The sequence below is a fragment of the Colobus angolensis genome, unplaced genomic scaffold (assembly GCF_000951035.1).
Source record: "Colobus angolensis palliatus isolate OR3802 unplaced genomic scaffold, Cang.pa_1.0 Scaffold5, whole genome shotgun sequence".
Taxonomy (NCBI): Eukaryota; Metazoa; Chordata; class Mammalia; order Primates; family Cercopithecidae; genus Colobus; species Colobus angolensis.
In genome coordinates this window covers 22,541,493-22,549,658 of record NW_012118487.1, presented here as the reverse complement: position 1 = coordinate 22,549,658, position 8,166 = coordinate 22,541,493, and positions in this window count along the sequence as shown.

The following is an 8,166-nucleotide window of genomic DNA, read 5'->3' as shown; positions in this document are numbered from 1 at the left end:
AAAAAAAAAAAGAAGGAAGAGAGAGAGGACAAATTGAGAAATGTTTTTGCAGCATGATCTATAACAAAGGGCTGAAAATAAAAAATATATTTTACATACAAGGAAGAATAAACAAAAGAAAAATGACAAAAGACAATGGACAGAAAATTTATAAAAAGAAGATATCCAAATGACCAATACATATATTGGATGCTGTAGTTTATTAGGAACCGAAGACCAGTCAGACAATATTAAAAACATAATTGAAATATTTTTTTTTGTCCAATTGTTAAATATTTTAAAAGATAGTAACATTCAGTGTTGGAGATGATTTCAGGAAATGGATACTTTCATATCCTATTGGTGTAAATGTAAATTAATATAATACTTCTAGAGGACAGTTTGGCAATATGCATAAAAATAACCCAAACTGCCACATAGAGGAATTAATTCAAAAGGAATAACTGAAAACATGAGAACAGCTGGGAACATAAGGATACTCACTGTGGCTTTGTTCATAATAGAAATTCAAAATCAGCCCAGATAATTAAGTAAATTACGATACATGCATTCAGTAGAACACACTGCAGCCTGTAAAAGAGAAAAGTAGCTCTGTACTGATAGGTGCGGAAAGATGTCTGGGACAAATGGTGGACTGAAAGGAAGCATGTTTCAGAACAGCATGTGCAGTATGATTTCATTTATGTGGAATTGTGTTTGCCTATAAATGTGTGTATTTGCCTATAAATGTGTGTATTTGCATAGAGAAATGTCTAGAGGATATTCACCACACTGATATCAAGCTTTCTCTATGGTGATGAATTTTAGGTATATGTTTACTTTCTTTTCTGTACTTTTCTGTTACATGAGATTTTGTTTACATTGAGCATGCATTATATTTAAAAAAGAGTAAGTTGGTTTTAATATATTGCCCTACATGTGGCTCCTTTCAACACGGCAGGGCATGTGTTAGCAGTCTTGTACAGACATGAGAGCAATGACCATGTCAACGGTATTTCTCCCCTAAAAGTACACTTAGTCCTAAAGGAAAATGTAAAAACAGCTTGGTGGCTAGAGGAAATACTGGAAGGTACATAGTACACTGGAAAAAATGTGGCCTCGAACAGTTCAAGTAGCATTCATGTATCCCTTTTTACAAATTGTTTATTTATTTATTTATTTAGAATAGAGATGGTGTTTTGCCATGCTGGTCAGGGTAGTCTCGAACTCCTGGCCTCAAGCAATCCTCCTGTCTCGACCCCCTAAAGTTCTGGGATTACAGGCATGAGCCACCATGCCTGGCTTCATGTATCCCTTTGAAACATTCTACCACCAAAATATCACATTTATATTCAAAAGTGACATTCAGTGTTCAGAAACTTAAATTTTTTGAATTTGCAGACATTCTTGTGGTGAAATATTAAAAAGTAATATATCACAAGACCAGAAAAGGCATTATTGTAAGGCATCATTGACTCCCATGAAAGAAACATACCTGCAGCCAGAAGCCAAAAAATAGTATCATGGCAAGGCCAAGTACATTTGCACATCATTGCCAGAAACATATTTCTGGCAAAGAAACAAAACTTGGTAATTGAACTATCAAATATATTTCAAGAGGTTATTATGTTCCAGAGAGAATTGAATACATTTAGAAGTAGATTTCATCTCATTTTCCCTGACCTGAAGCATGTCTGAATGCCAACATCTATTAGGCAAGATCTCCGTAATATTGAATGCAATAAAAAGTCCTTTATATTTCTTATAAATTTTTACTTAGGAGGGTTTTTTTTTTTTCTGTATAACAGACATCCTCTAAAGAAAAGTTTGTCTTTAGTAAGTTTCCTTGAAATCATATAGAGTCAATAAAATTTGTTATTGTATTAAAGCATGATTGAGAAATTGTAGACCCTGCCATCTTGAAGTATATTTTTACCTGCAGCACCGTTACACTGTTTAGCTTTAACAAACTTCTTTATTTCTAGATTCTGTCAGCCACAATTAAAAACTTTTTTAAAAAAGAGAACATTACTGTATTCCACAGGGAGCAGTAGGGTTGTGATGAGATAATATTGATAAATTATTTTGATCAAAAAGAAAAAAATACTATGAATAAACATATTGTATATTGATAACTGAAAGGAAAAATATAGTTCCACAACGAAAAACAGGTATAAATTTAAATATTTTCAATATTTCTTGTTCATAGATGAATCCTAGCTCAGTGCCTTGCTGAGGAAAATTAAAAAAAAAATTCAGTTTTAGAAAGCTCAAAGTTCCCAAAGTCAGAGAAATGTGAACAGAGTCAAACTTACTCCATTGTTCCAATTTGTTCAGCTTTATTCATTAGTCTGTCACTAACTTCTGGATTTTTTTTTTTTCTCAGTAATGTGCATAGGCCAGTTTAGTATGAAAGCTACAATGCAGAACCACATATTTTGAATAATAGATTGAAAACTGAAACCTTGTTTAAACTAGTCAAACAGCTCTCTAAATTTTCTTTAGCATGGATGGAAGCACAAAGATTACCATGGGCTGCTAGTTTTTATTAGAATCGAAAGTCATTATTATAAAGTTCTAGTATCAACCTAGAACTTAAACATTTTCCCCAGGGACTAGCTACATCCCTATTTATAGCCCAAATTCTTAGTTTAATGCAGTTTAGAATATCTACAACAATAACAACTTCTCTTTAGGATTTTTTCCTCAATTTTGACAGTTCACTAGTCAAGCTCCAAAGAACTGTGCAGTTGGACTGGTGATTCTCGAAGAGGGCCATGTTGGAAATTGGAGAGTCAAACCCCTCCACTCCTCAGGATGGACGGGAGGAAGATAATTCAATATCATATTTTTAAGTTTTTGAAGGAAACACTTTGATTTTTGTAATAAAACTATAGAAAGCAAAACTTCAGGGAAAAACTATGTGTATACGTTGAAAATGATTGAGAAGCACTAGCAAATACTGATATCTACTGTAAAGGAAGGAGAATGTAAAAAAACTGGTCATTTAGATGGAAGCTGAGGAAAATTTTTGGCCGGGTGCAATGGCTCACACCTGTAATCTCAACATTTTGGGAGGCAGAGATGGGTGGATCACGAGGTCAGGAGTCCAAGAACAGCCTGACCAACATGGTAAAACCCCGTCTCTACCCAAAACACAAAAAATTAGCTAGGCGTGGTGGCATGCGCCTATAGTCCCAGCTACTCAGGAGGCTGAGGCAGGAGAATCGCTTGAACCTGGGAGGCAGAGGTTCCAGTGAGCTGAGATCACACCACTGCACCACAGCCTGGTGACAGAGTGAGACTATCTCAAAAGAAAAAAAAAAGAAAATTTTCTTGGTGAAAGAGGTGACAGAGGGACGAATAGGATCATACAGTACCCAGAGTGTTCTGTTCCAGTTTCCTCCTCCATTCCATACTTGTCTAGTTCGTTAGCAAGCTGTGAATTTGGATGGCTTAATCTGTGACTTGATTTGCTTGATTAAAGGCCGAGTTAAGTTGAAATATTTGGCACTGAATTTCAGAACTGAAACAGATAAACATCATCCTTGCCAAGTGGCAATTCCAAAAGTTCACGGGTTTTGTTGATTGGGGCTGGAGGTGATTGGGAAAGTAAAGAGGGGGAGATTTGGTAATAAGGAAGGAGGTAGAGGGAGCACTTGGAGAGAGACAGAAAATTAAGAAAAATACACTTGATTTTTAAGTTTAAAAAGAACCACAAGATCACAAATAATAAATCATCATAAAATTGGATCTGTGGTAACAAGTAGAAAATGCTGTTCACTACAATGCACAGGGATTTAACATTTTAGGATAACAAGTCTATTGCTGCCAGAAACTGGAATTACAAAATAATAATCAAAAGCATATATAATTTGGAAGTAAATAACATAGGAAACACAAACGTTTTCATATTTATACCCATCTGTTTCATAATAACTATGCTGAACTCTTAGAGAAGAAACACATTCCTGAGAGAATAAATGGGGCTTTCCACCTGTATTCCATGGAGGAAGACTTATTTCAAGACCTAAGCAGAGCCACTTGTAGAAGGATACTGCTCCTATCTTTTTGTGTTTTTCATAATCTTTCTCTTCAGGCAATGTGTTGCAGTTTGGTCCCATAATATGCAACTAGGTTTGTCTGGGCTGACTTATCTGGGTTAAAATATTCAAAGTAATTCTCCATTTGCTATCCTTCCCAAAATGCTTTGTTAAAAGTTATCAGTAGGTAGGTAAAATAGCTTAACACAGGGAAAATTCTAATTCAGAATAATTATCTTAAAGGCTCAAGTGAATTAAAGTCTGATTTAAAAGTTCTTTTTGATATTTACAAATGTATTTTTAAGTTCTCTCAGAATATGAGCTGATTCTCTGAAATTTCCAAGGAGAGTTCCTTTTGGACCTGTTTTAACAAACAGGTAAAAATCATTTTTAATTAGTTCATCATTCATATGCAAATACATGCTGCTACAGAATTTCAAGAGTGCCTGAAAGGACTTCCTAAGGAAAGCTAATAGTTCCCTCGTGATTTTTTTCTCATTTATAATTTATTTAGCAAACATTTTCTTAGAAAAAGTACAAAGATCGTGATCTTACCTCTGCTAGAATTATCTCAGCTTCTTAAATACTGTTTATTTAATGAGATTTTACTGGAATGCTCATCGTTAGTTTTATCACACAGAAACGGTAATTGTGTCATGTGTATAAACCTTGTGGAAAACATTCCAGACGTCGGTTCCTTATGGTTTGATTTTAGCTATTTCTAGGACACTTATTTTAACATTAAACAGGATTCTGAAAATTTTGTGGATTTTCTGTTGATTTGTTTAATGCATATGTATCTGCATCTTTTTCCTCATAAGTAACATGTTGGGAGATGGTGTAGAAAAGGTAAGGATCCAAATCATCAGTTGAAAGTGACCCCAAGAACAAACATCAGCATACTAAGGTTAGAGGGTGAAGCAGGCCACCCAGCAAAGTCCAGGCTGGGTCAGTGTATTAGTTTGTTTTCACACTGCTGAAAAAGACATACCCGAGACTGGGCAATTTACAAAAGAAAGGTGTTTAATGGACTTACAGTTCCACGTGGCTGGGGAGGCCTCACACAATCATGGCAGAAGGTGAAAGGCACGTCTCACAAGGTGGTCGGCAAGAGAAGAGAGCTGTGCAGGGAAACTCCCTTTTTTACAACCATCAGGTCTTGTGAGACTTATTCACTATCATGAAAACAGCATGGGAAAGACCTGCCCCCATGACTCAATTACCTCCCCCCAGGTCCCTCCCACAACACATGGGAATTCAAGATGAGATTTGGGTGAAGACACAGTCAAACCATATCATTCCACCCCTGGTTCCTCCTGAATCTCATGTCTTCACATTTCAAAGCCAATCATGCCTTCCCAACAGTCCCCAAAGTCATAACACATGTCAGCATTAACTCAAAAGTCCACAGTCCAAAGTCTCATCTGAGACAAGGTAAATTCCTTCCACCTATGAGCCTGTAAAATCAAAAGCAAGTTAGTTACTTCCTAGATACAATGAGAATGAAGGTATTGGGTAAATACAGCCATTCCAAATGGGAGAAATTGGCCAAAACAAAGAGGTTACAGGTCCCACACAAGTCAGAAATCCAGTGGAGAAGTCAAGTATTAAAGCTCCAAAATGATTTCCTTTGACTCCATGTCTCATATCCAGGTCAAGCTGAATGAAAGAGGCAGGCTCCTATGGCCTTGGGCAGCTCTGCCCATATGGATTTGAAGGGTATATCCCCCCTCCTGGCTGGTTTCACAGGTTGTCATTGAGTGTCTGTGGCTTTTCCAGGTGCATGGTACAAGCTGTCGGTGGATCTACTAATCTGAGATCTGGAGGATGGTGGCCATCTTCTCACAGCTCCACTAGGCAGTTGCCCAGTACAGACTCTGTAAGGGGGATTCAACCCCATATTTTCCTTCTGCACTATCCTAGTAGAGGCTCTCCATAAGGGCCCTGCCCCTGCAGCAAACTTCTGCCTGGGCATCCAGGAGTTTCCATATAGCCTCTGAAATCTAGGCAGAGGCCCCAAACCTCAATTCTTGACTTCTGTGCACTGGCAGGCTCAACACCACATGGAAGCTGACAAGGCTTGACACTGGCACCCTCTGACGCCATGGCCCGAGCCCTATATTGGCCCCTTTCAGCTATGGCTGGAGTAGCTGGGATGCAGGGCACCAAGTCCCTAGGCTGCACACAGCACGGGGACCCTGAGCCTGGCCCATGAAACTTTTTCCTCCTAAACCTCCAGACCTGTGATGGGAAGTGCTGCTGTGAAGACCTCTGAGATGCCCTAGAGACATTTTCCCCATTGCCTTGGTGATTAACATTCGGTTCCTGGTTATTTATGTAAATTTCTGCAGCCAGCTTGAATTTCTTCTCAGAAAATGGGTTTTTCTTTTCTATTGCATTGTCAGGCTGCAAATTTTCTGAACTTTTATGCTCTGCTTCCCTTATAAAACTGAATGCCTTTAACAGCATCCAAGTCATGCCTTGAATGGTTTGCTGCTTAGAAATTTCTTCTGCCAGATACCCTGAATCATCTCTCTCAAGTTCAAAGTTCTACAGATCTCTGGGTCAGGGAAAAATGCCTCCAGTCTCTTTGCTAAACCATAACAAGAGTCACCTTTGCTCCAGTTCTCAGCAAGTTCCTCATCTCCATCTGAGACCTCCTAAGCCTGGACCTTACCGTTCATATTACTATCAGCATTCTTGTCAAAGCCGTTTAACAACTCTCTAGGAAGTTCCAAACTTTCCCACATTTTTCTGTCTTCTTCTGAGCCCTCTGAACTGTTCCAACCTCTGCCTGTTACTCAGTTCCAAAGTTGCTTCCACATTTTCGGGTATCTTTTCAGCAGCACCCCACTCTACTGGTACCAATTTACTGTATTCGTTCATTTTCACACTGCTGATGAAGACATACCCGAGACTGGGCAATTTACAAAAGAAAGATATTTAATGGACTTACAGTTCCATGTGGCTGAGGAGGCCTCATAATCATGGCAGAAGGTGAAAGGCACAACTCACATGGCGGCACACAAGAGAATAGAGCTCTTGCAGGGAAACTCCTCTTTTTACAACTGTCAGCTCTTGTGAGACTAATCCACTGTCATGAGAACAGGATGGGAAAGGCCTGCCCCCATGATTCAATTACCTCCCACCAGGTCCCTCCCACAACACGTGGAACTTCAAGATGAGATTTGGGTGGCGACACAGCCAAACCTTACCAGTTGGATACCCTAGAAACCTGTGAGTGTTAGAAGTAATGCCAAAGCCACTAAACCATGGGTGGGGGCGGGTGGGCGGCAGGAGTTAAATGCAGCATAATCATGGCAATGGCTGACGAAGATATAAGTGGTGACCATTTTATTATTAACTTAAACAAGATAAATGGGAAGAAATTAAGACAAAAAGAAATGTTATAATGGCAAGATAGGTGGAAAAGATTTTGATCAAGATCCAGGCAAATGTCAGCCAAAGTTCAACTGAAGTCTGTGTCGCATGCTAGGACATAGATGAGTTCAACAGAAGTCTATATTGCATGCTAGAACAGAGATGACTTGGGGGGTGGGGGCAGGAGAGCTTCAAATTTTCATTTTATAGAGGAAAACTGAATTTCAGGGAGATAAGGTTACAAGCTTACTGCATGGCAGAAGTAAGTCATTATTATCTGTCATCTCTGCAATGGAAATCCTACCCATACTTCAAAGGTCAATTCAAAAGCCACCCTCTGTTCAATCAGGCAGGAGATAGAAATAAAGGGTATTCAACTAGGAAAAGAGGAAGTCAAATTGTCCCTATTTGCAGATGACATGATTGTATATTTAGAAAATCCTATCATCTCAGCCCCAAATCTCCTTAAGCTGATAAGCAACTTCAGCAAAGTCCCAGGATACAAAATCAATGTGTGAAAATCACAAGCATTCTTATACACCAATAACAGACAAACAGAGAGCCAAATCATGAGTGAGCTCCCATACACAATTGCTACAAAGAGAATAAAATACCTAGGAATCCAACTTACAAGGGATGTGAAGGACTTCTTCAAGGGGAACTACAAACCACTGCTCAAGGAAATAAAAGAGGACACAAACAACTGGAAGAACATTCCATGCTCATGGATAGGAAGAATCAATATCGTGAAAATGGCCATACT